We start from the raw sequence: 23333 nt of genomic DNA on the forward strand, positions 1-23333 counted from the left end.
TTTATAGCCATTTATTGTATCCTATTAGTGAAACTGAGCAACCCAGGGGTGTCAAGAGTGATTCCCACTATTCTACTTTTGGACACTATAGAGAGAAATTCCTTTTGTTTTTTTCCATTCTGAAACTTGTTGTCCTGTGGTTTTTAAATCAATAGAATTAATTCTCTCTCTTGAAGACATAGAAAACAAGGCCAGCAATTCTTTCACATCTTAGCCTTGAATTATTTGAAGACATAAGTTAGGGTATCCATTTGTTTTTCTTCTGTATTCCAGACATCTTCAGGCCCTTGATTGGTTTATTAGATGCTCTAGTTACAATATATACTTCTGACTTTTAATTACTTGACATTGCTGGGTAGCTATACAATTAGTAATAGTTATTGGGAATGACTGGCTCACACAATGAGATGCTCTCCAGAACATAATGCTCTGTTCAAAACTTAAGTGAAAAGAAGAGTTGCCTCTTTCTGTCTACACAACCTATTTAGGCAGTCAAGTCACATGCCATGATTATGTTAGAACGGAATCTGTTTCCTTCACAATACCTTTACTTTTTACAACCACAACTTCTCCATTGTTTTTTACTTACCCTGTTGGCATGGAAGCCTATTACAGGGTTCAACCAGACACACTGATCCCAATTGCATTCTTTACAAATTTGGTTCCTTTGATACGCCAACCTTATCCCTTCCTGCTACCTGCATAAACTCTACTTCTAATTGATGGGAACAGGAACATCCAAATCTCTACATTGGCTCAGACTATCTTTGCTTACAAAGTCTTTTGTTTTTATTTCTTGTCCCTGCAATATATCTTAACATTATAGTTCAGCCCAAAGTTCAAAATCCTATTATGATGTTGCCAATCAGAAAAAATCGTGGGCATTATTCAATTATCTCAACTTCTGAAGAGTACTCCTAATGGACTGAACGTAGCTTAAAACAAAACAAAACAAAATTGAAAAAACATAAAAAAATTTGCATAGTGACAATTCAAAGAGTGCAATATCTTTTAAAACAAATTATTTCTTATTCCCCTACATTAGAATTACCTTAAATAATCACATTATTATAAACCACAATTTGGAAGGAGGCTAGGTCCGTGTATCACTAATCAGAAGACATCTTCCTACTGGTCTGAACATAATTTTCGACCTTGCATAATCAAGAAAAATTTTCTTATTGCATAGGATGAGGAACTATGACCCGCAAACTAAATCTGGTCTGCCCTTTTATTACAAATAAAATTTTATTAGAACAGAGCCAGCCCTTGGATTTCTGTGTGGTTTATGGCTGAATTCATGCTATAACATGCAGAATTGAATAGTTGGGATTGAGATTATATGACCCACAAAGCCTACAGTACTTACTTTATGGATCTTTACAGAAAAAGTTTGCTGACATCTGTTCTTTTAAATCAGCTGAGATGTGTATATGTTAAGATATGGCAGGTCCTTAAATAATCAATGTGTTATCCTTCCTATAAACCTAGATTACAAACTGAAAAATACAAGCTTTTTTTCTTTAAATTTCAATAACGAATGTAAGAAGAGAATAGCATTGTGCTCATGTTTGGAAGAGTAATGAAAATTGTATTATCTTAAGAATATTGACGATTTTCATAGAAAATGAAGCTTATAATACAATGTTAAATTAAAGAAAGGATAATAAGCAATATATGTATAATATGATACTTAAGATCTATTTTATATCCAGATCCACACTCATACATAAATTTCCATATAGAGAGGAAAACCAGAAATACAACAAATATTAAGAGTTATTGTCTCTGTGTCCAGCCCTGGTGGCAAGTGGTTAAGTTCAGCATGTTCCACATCAGCAGCCCAGGTTTCATTCTGGTGCAGACCTACACCACTTGGCGGTGGCCAATGCTGTGGTGGCAGCTCACATACAGATTAGAGGAAGATTGGCCACAGATGTTAGCTCAGGGCAAATCTTCCTCAGAAAAAAAAAAGTGGATTTCTCTGGATTGTTGTCAAATAGCTGATTTTTCTTTTGTATGTCTCTGTACTTTATGGGTATCTGATGACAAAATGTATTGTCTGGTTCAACATGTTTAAAAGACCAATGGATTAAAGTTCATAATGAAATTATTCCCCAATAGTTAGAAGAAATTACATGTTAACAAAACATCGCATGAGGCATTAACTCTTCTAATTGCTCTATTTGTAGCCTCCAAGGCAAGACTTCAGTGATGTTCTCCCAGATTAACATCCCTAAGGTCTTTGTGGTGTATTTGTGTGACACAGTTGGGTGGTAGGATTCAGCTTTTTGCTCTCCTTTTCTCTGTGAGAACTCTGAGTTTATTTTCGATAGATTAGAGCAAGAAGTCATTGCAATATACGGTAGACTACCACTGTTACTATTTTTTCAGGTTTGTTACTGCATTTTTTAAAAAGTTTAATTCTCAGCAGTAACTTTCCTGAAGTCCATTAATCTCAGCAAATAAGCTTCACTAAATGAAAAAGTCAAATTATTCTGCATTTGGGTGAACTGATTCAACCTTATTTTATTTGACTTTAAAAGGAAAATAATGTGTTTCAATAATCTTTACAGGAAGCAAACACCTGTGTAAATCTAACTGCAATGATTACTACTCCATTCAGCCAACTAGAAATATCTGATTACTTATCTTTCACCACATTTATTATTATTCACAGACCTAGGAAATGTTTTCAGATATTTTCAATCACAATATTCTTATCTTTCTCCTTATGCACACAAACTTTAATTTTAATAGCAAACAGGAATTATATGTTGTAATATATAATTTGTAATTATATCCATTATTCCTCAGAATAATTCTCATAAGAAAAAATTTTGAGGATGAGGTCCATGTTTAATAATTTTGTGGTTTCTAAATTGCCTATTGTAGTGCTGAACACATAGTGGAAATGCTATGGGAAAGCCGTTCCCAGTGGAAATGCTATGGGAAAGCCGTTCCCAGTGGAAATGCACTGGGAAAGAGGAAAAGAATGTGCACAGCCCCTTGTGCTCTCCGTCAGCTGAAGAGGATTGACACATCCTAGGACTAAATGAGGGTCCATGAACTTTGCCGCAACTCTGTTAGTATAAATACAGTGTGCAGGAGGTGGAGTAAAAAGTAGCATGTGGGGAAAAGATGTGTGGGTAAGAATGAGCTTAATGTATATCAGAAATTATATTTCTCCTTGATGGTGATGCTTTATCTTTCAATCCTAGTAGCTCAGACCTTGTTATATCAGCCATAGAGAATGAACACAAATTTTGGAAAAAGTACATTCAGGTATGGAATTTGCACTCAATGAGTTTTATGTTAAATTGAAAAAACATTCAGGAAATACTAATAAATGTGATGGAAGACTAAATCACAGGTACCAAATCAAAGGAATTTAGGAGCAAGTGACAAAGAAAAAAAGCAGGGATATGTGAATAATATCTTTATTTTTTCTTTTAAAGATTGACCCCTGAGCTAACATCTGTTGCCAATCTTTTTTGCTTTTTTTCTTCTTCTTTTCCCCAAAGACCTCCAGTACATAGTTGTATATTCTAGTTGTGAGTGCCTCTGGTTGTGCTATGTGGGGTGCTGCCTCATCAAGGCCTGGTAAACAGTGCCATGTTCATGCCCAGGATCCAAACCAGGGATTCCGCCGGTGAAGCGGAGCACACAAACTTAACCACTTGGACACAGGGCAAGCTTCTGAATGATATCTTTATATACATACAGGAAACCTTTAAGTGCTGTATATGGTCTTGGAGGACAAAGTCAAAACAACTGAGTGAAAACTATAACATGTTGAATTTCAGCTACTAATAAGACATAGAATTTTTACAGAATTGTATGTGAAATAGCCTTCTCTTTGCCTAGAGCCATTTTAGGGTTCAGCAAGCAGTCAGGAAGTGGCTTTGAGAACAATTGATGATAATGGCAGAAAAAAGCAGTCAAGACATTTTGGAGGAACACAGGACATTTTTAAAAAAGAATTCAATGCATTCTCCCCTCCCCCAATATCCTTACGTTATGCTAATTCATGAAGCTTAGGTCCCATGGGGTTTAAGTATGGCTATTCTGTTTTGCAGGATTCAAGATGTGTTTCAGTGCTTTGTGAGTTTACAGCGTGGTGCTCATTTTCTAGTCAAATGTAACTTACTTAGTATTATTATAAGCTTTTACCCCAGTGCATGCATATTATATGGCTAGAATTCACTCATTCATGTACTCATATATTAATTTATTTGATAAATGTTATTGAGTACTTACTCTGTTCTAGTGCCCCATGTTTGCTTTTATGAATATTATTTTACTGTGGAACACACAATGTTAAAACGGTAAATGATAAAAAATACATACAATACATAGTATGTTACAGATGTGGATGAAATTGATATTTTTGAGGTCTTAGAATTATCGATAAAGGCATGGTTAAGAGTAGGACCATGATCAATGAAGAATGAGTCAAGTGGTGGTAAAATTATTGGAAGATCAAGAAATTAAGAAAATGGCATTGGAAGGACTATATTTCTGTCTATTGACACCAACTCAATGAAAGAAAATCCCTAACCAAATAAAAACCACACTGTAATACCTCAGGAAGCAGTGGCTTTGGGGTTTTTGAGGAACACTAAAACGACTATCAAATGATGATATTGTAGGAAGGTCTCCAGTGAAATACAAATTATCTGGACATATTATAATTAAGTTTATTTCTACTACAAATCTCTCTAAATATTTGACATTACAATATAACAGATTTTTACTATGTTCAATAATTAGGTAAATGTGGTTGATCAAGTGCATTATTCTTCTGCAGGAAATATCTAAAATATGGGGGGGGGAATGTGCAACTGAGTGTAAGAAGTTCACTGGAAAGGGAAATTCAGAAAAAGTTATAGCAACAATAGTAAAAACAAAAAGTAACCTGATCATTTTGCTCAGTCATTAAGTTTGTTTTCGAGTTCTAATTTCCCATAGTTAAACAAGTTAGGCATGGAAGAAATTGTAGAAACATATGATATGTATTTCTTCCAAGACAAGCATTCTAACTAAACTCAGATTCATACAAAAACTAAACTGGACTTCTTATGAAGCCAAAGTCTCTGAGGTACTGAGTCTGTTAACTTGAAATATAATTGGGCCAACTTTGTTTTTGTGCTTCCTTTCTGAACAGCCTTCTTTTATTATTCCACTTGCATAGATTTCACATTCACTCTATAATTATGATGTAGTAAATTCTAGCTTTTGAAATAATGTAATGGTTGAAACTAAGTATTTTATACAAACTTATTTATAGATAATCACTAAGTCTCTCAACATTTCCTCATTTTAAATTGCTTTATCCAAATTATGCTTCTCACTTCTCTGAATCAACTTTCCTATTTTGTCCACAGGAATGAAGAATACCACAGTGCTGAAGTCACTTTCATTCTCTTGGGCTTCTCAGAATATCCAGGACTCCAGGTGCCTCTGTTCCTCTTATTCTTAACCACCTACACAGTCACTGTGCTGGGGAATCTGGGCATCATCATGGGTATCAAGATCAATCCCAAAATCCACAACCCCACCTATTTTTTCTCAGCAACTAATCCTTTGTTGATTTCTGTTATTCTACAGTACTTACATCCAAACTATTAGAAAAGTTGCTTATTGAGGACAGAGACATCTCCTTCATAGAACAGATCATGCAATTCTTCTTTGCATGCATATTTGTGGTGACAGAAAGGTTCATGTTGGCATAGGACTGATTTGTGGTGATATCGAACTTGATATCAGTTTCCCCACATTAAACCCAGCATACATGGGGTTAAAACCAAAACGCTAATTCCCTGCTTACTCTCTGGCTTCCTGGCTCCAGAATCCACTATCCTCCATGGAGACAGACACCATCAAGGACAAGCACCTGGATTATCTCCTCCCCGCAAAGAGATACAGGCTGGTGGGAAAGCTGCTGACCAGCAAGGCCATATGCTCCCCCTCCCCTACCTAAAGCCCCAAATAAAAACTCTTCCTTTTAGCTTTTTGGGGAGTTTGGGATTTCTGCATTAGCTGCCATCTCTCCTTGCTCAGCGCTGTGAAAAACTAAAATTCCTACTTTCTTCCATCACACCCGGTGTCAGAGATTGGCTTGCTGCACAACGGGAGAGTGAACTCACTTCAGGTTCGGTATCAGTGGCAATTTTAACCCTCTTCTTTACACATTGTAATGGCCTGGAAGCTTTGTTCCTTGTTGATGGGTGAATCATACTCTTGGGGCACAGTCTGTTCCACTACCTTTACCTAATTTCTATTGGAATTATCATTCATAGGAAACAAATAACTGTGTCTGTGAGCACACTGCCATTGACTCTGTGTCTTGCTCTGACTCCTATATTAGCCAGAAGAGTACTTTAGTCTCTGCCACATTCAATGAAGTAAGCAGCTTGATGATCATTTTTAATTCCTCTGTTTTAATTTTATCGCTGTCATGAAGAAGTCTTCAGCTGAGGGGCACCAGAAAGCCTTCTCCACTTGTGCCTCCCACCTGACCACCATTATCATTTTCCATGGGACCATCCCATTTCTATATTCTGCTCCTATTTCCAAAAGTTCATGGCTCGTGGTCAGGGGGCCTCTGTCTTTTACACAGGGTTCATCTTCATGCTGAGTCCACTGATCTATAGCTTCAGGAATAAACATGTGAAAGAGATTGTCAGGAAGTTAATCCATACCAAATAGTATGTCATTAATGTAAGAAGGTAAGACATTCATTTTGAAGACTATTGTAAAGAAGTGCCCAAGTCTTTTACTATTTTTAATACAATTCCTTTTTTCAAACAGCAAAGCAGTGCATGTGTTTAATGTAACTCCCCAGTTGACAGATCATTTAACATCTGTTAAATTTAAACTGTGTAAATTAGTTATAAAACAATAAATAACACAGTAATGTTCAGATAACTTAAATCTCTACACACAGTTTCTCGTGTAAAGGTTTCTGCGTTAATACACATTACCATTTGGCTGCACAGTAAATCTTTCATTCTTCTTTTTAAGTCATCACAGAATGGGTTTATAAAGTTGTTCTAAAAAGTTATAGATTGTCATCAGGGAGGATACATCAAATTCAGTATAATAAACTAAGTGTTGGTCTACACTCAGACACTAAATTGAAAAGAATTACTTATTTAATTCCACACAGGAAGCATTGGTACATTTAATTGCAAGGAAGTCATGTCTTGGCTCCTACAAAGTCCAGAACATTGCTTGTTTAAAGTATATACATTAATATAAATTGTATTTGCTCTTTGTATATAAGACATCAGAAAATAAAAGTTAAAACCGCACCCTTCAGAAGAAGCTATCACTAAACCTAAAATTGTCATTCACAACAATCTTGAGTTGTATATAATAACTGTTGATTGATAATAATAAAATAAAATTTGAGTGATATGTAATGTTATGCAATTATTATTTTTTATTGGGGAATTGATTGGGGCAGCTCTGCTAATATCAGCTACAACATTTTGGTTAACCTCATAAAGTCTTGCCTACCTGGCAAACTCACCTCCAGTCTATAGATCTGTACGGTTATTGGATAGCTCTTCTCTGTATACCATTGTGCTAGTTAGAATATTTTCTTGCATTGTCAATGGCTGAGTCACAAGACTGAATGTGCTATTACAAAAGATAGTTCAACTTCTCATTTGTGTCATACTTGTTAACATTTTATTAGCCAATGCAAACCATATAGCTAAGCACAAAGTCAATGGTTGATAAAGTACATTTTCCCCTTGTAGAACTGAAAAGTTACATGACAATGAGCATAGATACAAAGAAGAACGAAGATTTTGGCCCAATATTTCAATATACCTACAGCTTATGGTCAATTTTACTTCATGGGAAAAATTTTTCTTATATATTCCAGATAAATATAACTGTTCTAGTTTGACAGAGTTTTCTATAAATTGATGGACTGTTTAACCATCTTAACTAAATGACTCTCTTTGCTGATTGTCGCTTGCTGATCATGGACTCAAGGGATAGAGTTTGATAAATTTCCAAATATCATAGTTTCAGTCAAACTGCACACTGTGAATTATATTACTAGCTTCACCCAAATCATCAGCTTTTTATTTCCTAGTAAAAAAATTCTAATTTATATTACCATAAAGATTTGCTATCAAACTTTGTAACCTAACCTGCTTATTTGCTTGTTTAGCAATAAATACCTAACAAGATTTTCAACAATCCGGAACATATAATTATAGAGTTACGTGATTTATTTAACTTTTAATTCTCTGTCAACAGGATGTCATAGATACTTAACTAAATGTTCCAGTCAACAAGTACTTAAACAGGCTGTGTGTGTGTTAATAAAATATTTTAATGACAGAATAAATGTATTTATGTGTTATGAACACAGTACAGAGTGAACTATATTTGACATATGCTTGGATTTAAGATCCTAATCTTAAAAAAATAGGTGATAGACATGAAGTAAATTATAATTTCCAAAACTGTAATTAGTTTCCTGTCTTGTAGGGGAGAGCAAAAAAAATTGAAAAGAAAAAGAAAACTCTGGATAGCTGCAAGCTTCTCTAAAATAGATTGTTGGGCTGCTGGTCCGGTGCAGAGTGGTTGGGTTTACGCCTTCTGCTTCAGCAGCCCTGGGTTTGCCTGTTTGCATTGAGGGTGTGGACCTACGCACCACTTGGCAAGCCATGGTGTGGCAGGCGTCCCACACAAAAAGAAGGAGAGGAAGATGTGCACAGATGTTAGCTCAAGGCTAGTCTTCCTCCTCCTCCCCCCAAAAAAGAGATTGTTGGTTATCCTGGAAAATAGCTTTGAATGGACACTTATTTACATAAATGTAATTCAGAAATTCTCCAGGAATTTTAACATTATAATTTTAATCTGAGTGTATGCATTCTAAATGATGAAGTGAGCATATGTTTGTTAATATAAATTATTCTCTTGAGGATTCTACAAAGTGCTAGTGATGGGCTCTTTATTTCTATCTACGAATTACACTCTTCTTACTTTAAAGTCTTGGTAGTAGTTTGGATAGGTGCAGATTTTTGTTTCACTTCTGAGGAACTGTGTCAAGAATTTAGGTGAAGATATTCAAAAGATTTAAAGAAAGAATTAATAGTCTCTTAGAGAAAGTGTTATAATTTGAATGTAGACTACATTATGTAAATATTAATTTTCATGTCATGTTTAAAAAATACGACTTCAGGGAATTTGAAAATTCTGGACAATTATCTTTGATATGACTTTTCCATGGGTGGTAAGTGATATTTTTTACTGCATAACTCATCTTCCCTACTATTCATTATCTTAGAAAAAGACTGACCATGAAAAAGACAAAGAAAATATAAATGGGCTGTTATGGGAAGGATTGTGGAATGCCTACATCAATACTCTGGTTTTCCTGAATATTGTTGCCTAGATACATTGTTCATTCAAGCTCAAGCACAATCTCCTTCATGAGGAAAGTTGCATTCTAGGCACAAGAATAAAACCCAATAGAAGCTGTATGAAAATAGTCCTGAGCTTGTGGCTCTGAGAGAAGCAACACCTAGGAGTGATTTTCTAGTTATATTTGGTGTTTTTTCCCCACTGCTATCATCAAAATTACAGGAAAGCCTTATAAAAATTATGCTCTTATCCAAAATTTGAGAAAATATAATAACAATCTTGCATAAATTTACCTGAACAAGAATAAGAGGGAAACATGTTCCAGTTCATTTTATGATCCCAGTATCACCAGTTATATAAATTACTGAGCAATTTATCATAAACATAAATTGACAAATAATTTACTAAAACTTAAGAGAGCAAATAAATTCATTGATATATAAAAAGATAATACATCACATCCAAGATGGATTTAACCCAGGAATACAAGTTTGGTGTATTATTTCTAATCCATCAATGTAATTCACCACATTAACAAAATAAAGTAGAAACACATATACTGACTGCAACAGATGTAAAGAATAGTTAAGGAAATTAAGCAACTTTTCATAATAAAAATGCTGAGCAAACTGGTAACAGAAGGGATAGAGTGTTAAAACCATGAACTCATTTACTTCCATCTTTCTGGATAATGAATTATGAGCAGTACAGAAGACTGAAGCAATGGAACTTTAGTTAGGAGGAGAAGCTTTTTTCTTATGATGAATTTGAATCAATTACTGCAGAGACTGAGGCTGAGATAAATATACCATATATACCATGGATAGAGATTGTTTAACTTCTTTCTGACTTGGATGCCTTTTATTTCTTTTTATAGCCTGATTACTCTGGCTAGAACTTCAGTAAAAAAAGACCAGCAGTGATGAAAGCTGCATCCTTATCCTCTTCAAATTAGTGGAAAAGTTTCAATCTTTAACCATTCGGTATGCTACCTGTGGATTTTTCATAAGTGACCTTTTTTAGTTTCATAATAGCATTTATTTGATTGAGAAATTTCCCTATTATTCCTGGTTTTCTCAATGTTTTCATCATGAAACTGTTTAAACTTGTCAAATGCTTTCTCTGTGTTAATTGAGATGATCATGTGTTTTTATTTCTCTGTTCTATTTATGTTGTGTATTGCACTGATTGGTTCTATTAGGTTAAATCGCACATGTATTCCTGGAAAACTCTCACTAGGTCATGTCATATGATCATTTCAGTATGTAGTTGGATTCTATTTGCTAGTCTTTTGTCGAGGATTCTACCAAATATTTAAGGAAGCATTAAGATCAATTCTTCTTAAACTCTTCCAAAAAGTACAGGGAATCTTCTAAACCAATGTTAAGAGCCCAACATTTCCCTGATACCAAAGCTAGATGAAGACAGTACAAGAAAAGTACAGGTCAATGTCCCTGATGAACCTAGATCCATATTTCTTTTAATCTTTTATCCTCATGTGTATTGTTCCTGGGACTGCTCTCTCTTGACCTTGATTTTGCTATATGCTGTGCAAGGTCAGCTTTAAGGAGACAGAGCTTTTCTAAAGATATATTTACAGGGCCAACCTATTGGTTAAAGCTCAGCATGCTCTGCTTCAGTGGCCTGGGTTTGGTCTCCAGGCATGTAACCACACCGCTTGTCCATCAGCGGCCATGCTGTGCCAGAGCCCCACATAAAGAGAAGAAGATTGACAACAGATGTTAGCAAAGGGTGAATCTTCCCCAGAAAAAAAAAAAGAAGAAGAAAAAAGAAAAGAAGTATTTATGAGTTGTTCCATGATTGCCTCTTCTTCATTTACAAAAAAGAATCATACCCTGGAAGCACTGTACTCATGGTGAACCACAAGTTGGAAGAAACCTGCGCCCTTATGTTACTATGTGGAATAGAGCTGCTTAATGTTCAAGAATGTATTTTGACCTTGTTCTAGTGAGAAACAATCATCTACTGCATCAGGTCACTGTTAAATTTGATTTGTGTCTTTAAAGGCATGATGGATAGAGTTACCAAGATTAATGAATATACCATCTGTCACATAAACCAATAGTTTTAGGAAACATATAATCGAAATTGTTTTTCAGATTCAACAGTAAATATTAATATGTGAGGGCACTTTACTTATATTTAAAAGGCCAAAGCAAGTATCTATCAAGAGTACCAATAGCATGAATAGAAAATGAATTTTATGAGATATTACTAACAAAGGAAAAATAAACAATGCAACTTATTGCTTAGGCAGCTCTATATTTAGAAACATAGGAACAGAAATATATCTTCAAGAGAAAATAGAAGAAATAAATTCAAGTATTAATAACAGCTATCTCTTCCAGTGTCTTATAGATGTTTTTTTCCCTTGCACATTTCTGTTTTCTACATCCATGTAAAGTCAAGATATATACAGTCTCATTTGTCTTAAGATTAATTGAATAAAGGTAATAATGAAAATGCCCCAGGGCTTTAGGAAAATAATATATAGCCAAGATATTACACAGGACAGTGTTACATCTAATTACTTGAATGGCAATTTTCAAGGCCATACTTCAGTAATGTTTCTAGTCTCCATATCCATAAGGTCTTGATGTCACATATCTGTAATACAGTTTGATGCTATGATTTAGTTTTCAGGTGTCATCTTATTTCCGGAATCTCTGAGCTTTCTGCATGGGTTGGAAAAAAATTTCTTACGTGAAACATTTAATGAAATATTTTGTTGACTCCTACTACTTTTTACAGATCTATTTCTACTAATTAAATGCCAAGCAGGAGTATTCCTGTAATTCATTAGTCTTAGCAATGAATTCTTCAGTAAATGACTCAATCAACAGCTTCTCTCTTTACATGAGTTAAAGTATTCTTTTGTTTTACTTTAGAAGGAAATTATGGAGTCCCAGTGATCTTTGCAGTGTAGAATAAAGTGCCCACAAATCTACTTAGTTTTGCTAGGAGAGGGCTTATGGTATTATATTCTGATTCCTTCTTTCTTTCAAATGAGATTCATCCTGGTTTTCTCATTGGATAACCACATTGTAGCCAACAATGAAATAAACATTTTGGCAGATAGAGAATAATGAAAAATTGGCCTTGTCTTCACACTTCCTATAATCTCTGAGGAACAAAGTGACAATAATAACCATAGTTGTAAATGATAGAATACAGCATATGGTGATTGCGAGTTACAAATTTTAACGTTCATATGTCTAAAAAGGAGAAGACACAGTGAGCAGTGTCGACAATAGTGGAAAATGAGACATTATAAGAATAAGAATACAATGGGAAAAGAAACTGTATGCAAATGAGCATGTGCTATGTGACAGAACTTGATAAATCCATCATGACTAAAAAAACATACTAAGTGGTAATGAAGTTGAATTTATAGATGCAAGGATTTTTGGCCTAGCCAGACTGAACAATGTAAATTTTATGAATACACTAATAAAAAGTATTTGAAATCTTAAAAATAATTGGTGGTCAGGTTAAAGTAATCATGGAAAATTATTCTCTCAATGTTGCATGGAATATTATAAATTGAGGAATGTTGCTGAGAAAAATGGCTATAATCTAGCTTTGCAATGCTAAGGACCATTTAAATGATTTTTACAGAGCATCTGTTGTGGGATTGGTTGTGAAAGATATTGTTCCTACAGGCAGAAGCATGTGGAAATCAGAGAAAGCTATAGCATAACGAAAAAATTCATGAGAGTATGGGGAATGTTTACTATGTATCCTCGTTGAAGTACCCAAAGAAAACCTACAGTATTTCTATTGTGTAGGTTCTATAGGAAAGAACTTCTATATTGTGTTCCCAAATGCCCCCACCTGTTGATAGCTGCCAATGCTATGGCCTGAATTTCACAACCAAATAGTGTTTTTGAAACCATACCAATTATAATAAGTAAGAATGTTGAATATCTACTATGCATTACACCATATCTTATAGCTTTTATATTCATTGCGAAGTAGCTTCCTTTCTAGTGATTTAAATTTTGTATTATTAATATTCTCATTTTACTGTTGAAGAAATGCCTAGTGGTACCAAGTAATATTCAAGAAATATTATAGTGTCCTATTTGAGATGGGTTTATACCCTGTCACCCGTCTTTGGAAAAGCTTTAAACTTAATGCAAAATCATAGAATGTGTTTTCCTTGCAGCCTGAAATTTATATACATTGGCCAGGGCTTTCATAGTTCTTATTGTTTGTCACTACCCTACTTCCAAAATTTACTACATTGAAAAAAGAAGGACTTTTTGTTCAATACCGTTTTATTATCACTGAAGACACAGCACATATTTTGCTGTAATCACCTCCTGATGAATAATATAACGTGGCATGGACTCAATATTTTCAAAATTAGTTCCACATGAGTGAAAAGTTTTGTATATTTCTACAGCACAGCTCCAGAATGTGTACTGGATTACTTTGAGTCAGGAGGACACTGAAAAGGAGGTAGAACAACGAAGAAAATATTAACTTCATGATTTTGTAGCGATGTTAGCATTTTAAACATTTTTGACAGATGTAAGTTAATTGTCTCACAGCTAAAGAAGTGAAGCAAGGAAGAAACTGATGAAACTCATGATATGTATTTCCTCCAGTGCAACTATTTTTACTAAGCTCTGATTCAAGAGAGTTTAGAGCAGCCCTTCTCATGAAGTCAGCTGCCTATGATGACCCTGAGGTTTATTATTTAAAACAGAGCAGGGTCTACTCAGTTTTTTGTTCTCCCTTACTTAATCTTGTATTTGATTATTTGGCTCACACAGAATTATTATTCATTGTGTAATTTTTATATAAGTGAATACTAACTTTTGAAATAATATAACAGTGAAAAATCCAGCATTTTCAGCAACAATCTTAAAGAGACTCATTGAGCCTCTCAACATTTCTGCTATTATCTTACATATTTAAATTTTGCTTCTTACTTCTCTGGATCAACTTTGATGCGTGGTCCACTGGGACCAAGAAAAACACAGTGGTGAAGTCAACTTTCTTGTTTTGGGCTTCTCAGAATATTCAAAACTCCAGTTGCCTCTGTTTTTTGTATTTCTGACCATCCACACAGTCACTGTACTGGGAACCCGGGCGTGATCGTGATTATCCAGATCAATCCCAAGCTCCACATCCCCGTGTATGACTTTTTCCCAGTCACTTATCCTTCATTGAGTTCTGTTATTTCATTGTAGCTATACCCAAACTATTAGAAAACTTGGTGATGGAAAACAGAACCATCTCCTTCACAGAACGCATCTTGCAATTCTTCTTCGCATGCACCTGTGTGGTGACAGAAATGTTGATATTGGTAGCAATGGCGTATGACTGATTTGTGGCCATATGTAACCATCTCCTCTACCCAGTTGTAATGTCTCAGAAGCTTTGCTCCTTGTTAGTGGGTGCATCATATTCTTGGGGTATAGCCTGTTCCTTAACATTCATATACTTTTTGTTTACCTTATCCTTTTGTGGGATTAACTTCATAAGTAACTCTGTGAGCGTACTGCCATTGTTGTCATTTCCTGCTATGATCCCTACATTAGCCAGAAGATCATTTTAGTCTCTGCCACATGCAATGAAATAGTTGATGATCAGCATGATGATCACTCTTACTTTCTATGTTTTCATCTTTATCACTGTCTTGAAGATACCTTCAACTAGTGGGAGCCACAAAGCCTTCTACACATGTGCCTCCCACTTGACTGCCATTACCGTTTTCCATGGGACTGTCCTTATTCTCTCCTGTGTTCCTAACTCCAAGAGTTCATGGCTCATGATCAAGATGGCCTCTAACATTTATACAGTGTTCATCCTCATGCTGAACCCACTGATCTACAGTCTCAGGAACAAAGATGTGAAAGAGATAGTCAGGAAGTTAAAAAAGGGACCAGTCTGGTGGTGCAGCAGTAAAGTTCGCATGTTCCACTTTGGCTGCCTGGGGTTTGCTGGTTTGGATCCTGGGTGCATACCTATGCACCTCTTGTCAAGCCGTGCTGTGGCAGGCATGCCACATATACCATAGAGGGAGATGGGCACGAATGTTAGCTCAGGGCCAGTCTTCCCCAGCAAAAAGAGGAGGATTGGTGGCACATTTTAGCTCAGAGCTAATTTTCCTCAAAAATTAAAAAAAAAAAAAAGAAGTTAATCAATGCTAGATTGTTGTGGGATAAAATATAAAGCTAGGAATATTCATTATTTCTTTTTGAGAGTACTGGTAAGAGTTGCCAAATAGCAAGCAGTACATGAACCTATGGTAAGCTTGCAATTGAAAGCCCAATATCTGTTCCCTCTAAAATTTAGTAAAGTAATCTTAACATTACAAAACATGTTATGGATGAAAGGTCAGACTACGTAAAATAATTTTTGATTCAGAAATTGGAGTGTAAAGACTTGTGTTAATATACATGACCATATGGTTGCCAGGGTTAAATTTCAGTCAATTTAAATCATGTGAAGTGTAATATTTTTGAGATGATCTGAAAAGTTATAGCTTACAATGTGAGCATTTACTCCTTAATATAGAAGTAGTACTTGAAGAGCTGTTCAACATGAAATCCTAAATATCTTTAAAAGTATATATTTAACTCCATAAGAACTGTCTTAGCATCTGAAGATTACCCAGGAAACAAAAATAAATAATAAGTATATCTCCCTTAAAAAGTCCCTAATATTGAATAGTTAAATTACAATTGGTATAAACAAATATAAGACATCTTCCCTCTCTCTACTGGCACAAGAAGCTGTCATATTTTGGAAACATGAGTCCATCACTCTAGTTTTTTCAATTCACATCAGTGTGGTTGTACGTTATTATTTACTTACTTATTTATTGGAAATTTTGTTGACTTAATTTTAGGTTCATTTTAAGTTGTAATAAATAGTATAGAGAGATCTTCATATCTTTTACCTAGCTTCCCCTATGATGGTACAGTATAACCACAAGAATATTGATAATACATTATAAAGATCTTATTTAGGCATCAGTTCTTTATTGATCAAAAGTAATCAACCATGAACTCCAGTGGTATGCAACAATAACAATCATTTTGAATCAGTGGCTTGACTGAGGTAGCTCTGTTGATACCAGTTGGGTCACTTGAGTGTCATGACTGAGTAACCAGATCAGCTAACCTTCAATCTACATGCCTATATGTATGTCATCGCCATCGAGCCACTTGGTTAAAGGTCTATGTTGAATGATAAATAACAATAAAGTATGCCCAACAACAAAAGCATATTTCAAGCCCCTGTTTGGGTCTCACATGCTGATATTTTATGGGTCAAAGCAAACCATATGGCTAAGCCCAAAGTCAGTGTGGGAAAGTCATCTGCCTCTTATAGAACTATAAAGTAACAAGTCAAAGGTCATGGGTATAGGGAGAAGTGTAGAATTGGGCCCAAAATCTACTAAAGATTGATGAAAACATTTACCTCATCAAACACATTCTTTCTTGATAACACCAGATAATTCTATAGCAGATAGATAAATTCTGACTTGGACAAGTTTTACTAAAGTTTTTTTTTTAATAATTGATAGATAATTGGTTGCTTTAAGCACATGACTGATTGAGATTAATATATAAGAATTTCCTTTTCTACTTGTGACTTACTGATTATGATGAAAGTTTACAAGTGGAGAATAGAGAGATATCCATGTGTTGTGGTTCTAACTCAACAAAATAAATGTTATCTGTTTCCTCTAATGATTTAGAATGTCATTTTCATATGGAAATTGAATACTCTTTAACAGAATTCTTTACATCAAATCATGTGTCTTATGTAACTTAGTTTTTTAGGGATATACAAAATAATTCTCAAAATTTGTAGTGTGTTACAATAGTAACAAATGATTTACTTTAATTTTTAATTGTTTACCAACCAAGGGCCATAAGTAAATGGCCCTATCAGGTACTTTACAAGTGTGTGTATGTATAGCTTAATAAAGATCTTTTAAGAGCAAAAAGGGATTGAGGAAGTTTGACCATATATGCATCATGGGATATTTGGTACATTTAATAAGATTTCTGAGATAAAATTATAATGGAATATTTTAAAATACTGACTTTGATGTTATATAACTTGTAATTTAGCACTCTACTTTTCTTTTAGTGGGAAATAAAAGAAAAAAGTGAATAATTGCAAAATGCTTTTAGAATAGGATGTCCTTTTATTTTGGTAAATACTCTTCAATGTGCAGTTCCTTTAGGCAAATGCAAAGCAACATTTTTTTCAAAAATTCTCACATTGTACTTTCAGCCTGAAAGTAGGTATTTTAATTATGAAGCTAAATTTATAATAGATAATATTTTACTTCTCTAATCGTTGTATTAAGTAATGGTTACAGGATATTTCTTCTCCCAATTGATTTATATGCTACTCTTCTTTTAAATTTTTGGATGTAGTAGGTACAAATGTTACCTTTTTTCCTTGAAGACCTGTGACAGGAGAGGTCAATATTTAACACTATTTTCTTTCTACATGTTTTAGAAGAGTAGGTGCAGTAATCACACAGTTTTAAAACATCAACACTATGACCCCTATGCTTGAACAGAAGAATATAACTGGATCTATAGCCAAAATGGGCATAAATTAACACATCTCAAATCTCCCAGCCTTCACCTGAAGGCAGGCATATTCAGGATGTAGCAAACAATAATCCTAAATGGTTGAATGTAAAAATTTGTACAGTATAATGTTAAATGTGCTTCTATCTAAATACATGTACAAGTGCATGAGTAAAAAAAGGTAACTAAAGAAACATATGACATGAAATATAATTATGTTGGGGTCATTGGAATAGACATGGCTACAATTTGTCTCATGATTTTAAGAAGTATAGCCTTTATATAGATGTGAATTTTTCTTAGCACATAAAGAGCATCATGTTGATAAATTAAAAGAAATTATATTCTAAGTTGCAGAAGAAGAAGTTTCCTCTAATTATTTTGTTTGTAGCCCATGATAACAAATTGTTTCAGGATTCTCCAGGGCATGTGTCCCCAGATCAGATAGTTAGAGATAAAACAATTACGTGACCATGGAGTATAGTTTCCAGGTCTGTCTATTCCTCAAGGACATCTCTATGCTATCTCCAAAATTTTTTGACAATTGCAGAAATGACATTTCTTGGTATCTTTACTGAGTTATATTTTGCAAGAATCATCAACTATCTAAAAGACTGGAAAAGTTTGATCAAAAATTTTACTGTTGCAACAGAATGTATATGCAGTTTATTGATACTAACAAGGAAGCCTTCAATAAAAATACGTCAGGAATATCTGGCTTTTGGTGAGTTGATTCAACCTAGGATCATCTTTTCATTCTGATGTGAGTGATATTGAAATCTAGCTAATGATTGACAGGGAAAACCTACATGAGCTGAGTAACAGTAATATCTCCTAGTTTATGGTTACAACCAACAGGCTAAATTCTACTTTAATTATTCCCATGACCATTGTCCTGAACTTGAATATATGTCTCTAATCGTTCTGTTAAGCGTATGAGAGTTTTGTAGATGAAATGTTAAATATAAGGCTTGTCCTAAAGAAGTGATATTCTTCAGAGAATAGGCTAAAACACACATACAAACACATATACATAAAAACAGCAAAATACGCCAGTCGTGTAAATGGCATGATGATATGAGTAGAAAGAGAGTAAGAGACAGGACATTGGATTAACCACCAATGTTTTCTTGGAAGAGGTATGTAATAATTCATGAAGTGATCACACAGTGTAAAAGAATAAGGGTAGAGGTGCCATTTGAGAGGCCTAGACAGTGGAAGATTAGAAGATACAAATGACTTGTTTTTGTACAATAAAGATTTCAAACATTGCTGTGAATGAAGCAGTTTTGTAGTGACAAAAGTATGTGGTTATACAGTTCCTGGAGATATTAGAGAAACAAGGTCGATGAGTTTCAATTTGACTCATGTAGGCATAAAATGCCTTCCAAAACACCTACACTATAGCATTCCAGGCTAAATGAGAGTTAAAAAAAATTAATCTTACAGATTGGATTGTAGTTTGGCAGCATAGTCAGAAATCTTACATCCAGATGAGTGGATAGTTGATAAGAGTGGAAATGAAGAAGGAGGTACATTTTGAATGTTTCGCTTTTTTCGTTTTTGCCTGATTGCCCTTCTCACAATCACAGATATGGCAAAAAGAGGGTCAGAAAGAACCAGATTGGGTTAGGAAAACAAGAAGAAATGAAGATTATGTATCAGTGGATTAGAAATGGATACAATTGTGAATCCCAGACTGAGTGAAAAATCTGAAATTTAAAGGAGTCCAGGGTATGTCTATTTTTAAAATAGTTTTCCAAATTTACACCGCAAAGACATGTTCAGAACATGGAACTGATGCTATTTTCTTGGAGATCAACAGCATTAAAATATCTAGATGGAATGGAGCCGATGTTTCGGGAGGCTTTAACTAAGTGTAGGATTTTTTTTCAGAAGTTTTAAAGTCATACCTCATTTAAGATGCTCACACTAAATACTAAATGATCTAGCATAGTGTTATTATCCACATTTTAAAGATGATAAAATTGAAGCTCATAAAATTAAACAAGTTGCTAAACCTATGTATGTAATAAATGATGAAGGATGAATCTGAACTAATGAGATTTGCTTCCTTAAGTCCACGCTGTTTACAACACGGCAGGACATAATGGTACCTTTTCTCCATCCAGTCACACAGATCCCTTCTCTGAAGGAGGAGAAAATAAAGGTAAATATTATAGTTTTATAAAAAAACTGTCTGATAAGAAAAATGTGGGACATTTTAATTTCTTTTTTTCTGTTCTGTGAACAAGGATGTAGTTTATTCATTCAGCCTCAGTCATATGTAGCTGAAGCTGTACCTATAGCTTAGGTACCAAGTTAAGTTAGTTAAAAACAAAAACTTAACGACTTTGATAAAATTATCACCATAACATTACCTCAACCATCGTTGTCTTCTTTATGCATTTTTACTACCTGTTTTATTGGGGAACTATAAATATACAATGTGATCTTGGCCCTCAAAATGGTTGTGAGATGGGTGAGGACGTGTTACATTCATTGTAAGGGATTTTGAACTCTCCTAGGTTGTTCAAACTACCTGTAAATATTTTACTTAAAGTTTGTGTTGAGCACAGCATGTTGAACAGAACATTTGTACTCTTCAAAAGTAGAGGTGAAGAAATATTTATCAAATTTAAGAAATACCCCAAATGGTAATGATAATGGAATGGTCACTAATAATTGGTAATAGTGATGGAACCTGAAGAAATAGCAAAGGAATTCCAAGCAATGGGCTGAGTAAATGCAAGAAGCATTGTGGTCAACAGTCAATTTAATTAGAATGAAAAGTCATGCAAGTATCAAAGAGGAGAAGAAAAAAGTCAAGCAGTGCATGAAATTTAACAATAAATGAACATTCCCCAACTTTGTCTGAAAATTTCAAGTGCATACATGGAATTTGTTGCTTACTGGTAAATCATGGACAGAAGTTAGCGAGACAGTAAATTGATCTAACACAGTTCAAATATTTGACTACAAGCTCTCAGTTAGGCATTGTTATTAGATATGCAGCAAATAAGAGCAGATTGGTGACTTCCTTGTCTCTTGGCCTGGCAGGATATCCCTGAGAAAATGTACTTAGTTTTAGTTTCAATATCAGCTCAGAGAGGCCAGTGGTATACACAGAATATTGAGTAGTTCCTCTGGAATATTTTGAAACCAGTGTGGTGAAAAAAATGGAAACAAAACAAAACCAAATAAATCAAACAACACTAGTAACGCTCACCTAAAGAATAAAAGAGCAAGACATCTGTTTTAAATATCATCACATTTGAAAGTCTATCATGTAAAAGCGGGTTAGCTTTAATTTCTGTGAACTCCAGAGATAAAGTTAGATCCACTTGAACCTGGAAAGTACTACAAAATACAATAGAAAGAATATTACTTAAAAGAAATTTTCAAACACAGCATTCACTATGATGTTTACTGCTTTGGTAAGTTTCACTAGATGAGTTCGAGGAGGGATCTTTAGCTGTGGCGACAGGTACATTACTGTAAGAAACACCGTAGAAGCATTGCTAATGAAGTCTGAACACCAGGCATATGAAAATGCTCAGAAATTCTCTGCTTTTCACCTGTATCAAATTTTGCGTTAATTTTGGTTTACGGTCTTTCACAAAGGTCACTTAGTTTTTATATTAGACAGAATAAGACCTAACAATTCCAAGGATTCTTTCTCCATTCCAGGTTCTAGAACCTTTATTGATATAATTGTTTCACCTAGCTTTCTAGCAGAAGTAGCAGATCTATCTCAAAATTCTTAACCTGCACCATTGTGATCCAATAAAAGCAATCTAAGTTCCTGAATTTAGAGAAGCCATTTTTGTCAATCCATTTGACGAAATACATGCAGTGAACACAAGGTCAACTCAGTATTCTCTGGGATGGAAAGTGTTGTTGCACAGCTGATGTTCTGTACCTGGGATTAGTGGAGATTTGATGACAGGCCGTTGCCTGCTGCAAACAAAACTGAAAGTGGTGCAAGTTCACAGACATACTTATGATGACAACATTGTATTCACTGCATCTCCACATTCATTTCTAGAAACAATTATTTTTTTAGGTTTAATAATGTGAAATTTCTAATATCCAAACTCCTATTGGTTTAGAAAAATGAAATATTTATATTTTGAATATTACACAATTTTTCATTCCTCATTGGCCACTACACCTGAGTTTGCCTCACCAAAAAAACGTTTTCAGTTATTGTTTTAAGAGATGATACTTTTTTTTTAGTACTATTTTGTGTGTGTTATTTATAACCACTGATAAATAAGCAGGGTTTTTTTTCTTTTTAATACAATATGTACTACAAGCAGACTGCACAACCAACTGAAGATATTCAATGTGAAGCTATCAAGAATATTTCCAAAATACTTCCTTGGAAGACTGTTCTAAATCATTGGGCATTTTTTTTTAAAGATTTTATTTCCTTTATTCTCCCCAAAGCCCCCAGTACATAGTTGTATATTCTTCGTTGTGGGTCCTTCTAGTTGTGGTATGTGGGACGCTGCCTCAGCGTGGTTTTGATGAGCAGTATCATGTCCGCACCCAGGATTCGAACCAACGAAACCCTGGGCCGCCTACAGCGGAGCGCACAAACTTAACCACTCGGCCACGGGGCCAGCCCCAAACCATTGGGCATTTTGAGCCATATAAATCACCATATGGTGTGTATCTAATTCAGAGAAAACAGTTAGTGGGATTATTGACAAGACCACTTAAAGATCTTCCTAAGTAGATGTTCTATGAGTCCTTGATAATGGGATATCACTAGAAGAGGGCCACTTGCAACATATCAATATAGAATTGTGAATGCCTGATAACACATTTTTCCCCAAAGAATTTCAATGTTTTGTTTTTTTTGTATTAAAAGTGTTTAATCTTCCCAAGGTGACTTCTGCCATGATCATATTACTACTATATTCTATGCAATGTTTTTCTGTTTTCATTATACGTCTCCTTTGCTCTTATATAATTTTATTTTATCATGGGATATTCAATGCCCAAAGTACTACAAGCATTTATGGATCATTATATAAAATAACACTATTGATAAATATTATTTGTTTCTTGTTTTCCAGATGAGGAAACTAAAGTACTGAAAGATAAAGCTCATTGCCCATAATCAAAAAGTCAGTGAGTTGTCAAGTAAGACTCCAAATTGGAGCAGAACACTCGAGAGTGCACGCTGACTACGTATTCTTCACTAGTTTACATTGATCTGTGCTTTCTTCTTCTTAACGCACCTTCTCAAGTTCTGCTGCTCAATTTTTCTTTTCCTTTGCTTTATTTATTTATTTATTTATTTATCTTCTTACTGACATTGTTAAAATCCAAAGT

At 34.5% G+C, this 23333-nt stretch overlaps 1 pseudogene; it reads left to right on the forward strand.

Annotated features, from left to right (window-relative positions):
* Window positions 1-3253: 3253 nt before the first annotated feature.
* Window positions 3254-23118, forward strand: LOC124229159 (olfactory receptor 5D18-like; annotated as a pseudogene).
* Window positions 23119-23333: the final 215 nt, after the last annotated feature.

Source organism: Equus quagga, chromosome 17, assembly GCF_021613505.1.
Source record: "Equus quagga isolate Etosha38 chromosome 17, UCLA_HA_Equagga_1.0, whole genome shotgun sequence".
Lineage (NCBI taxonomy): Eukaryota > Metazoa > Chordata > Mammalia > Perissodactyla > Equidae > Equus > Equus quagga.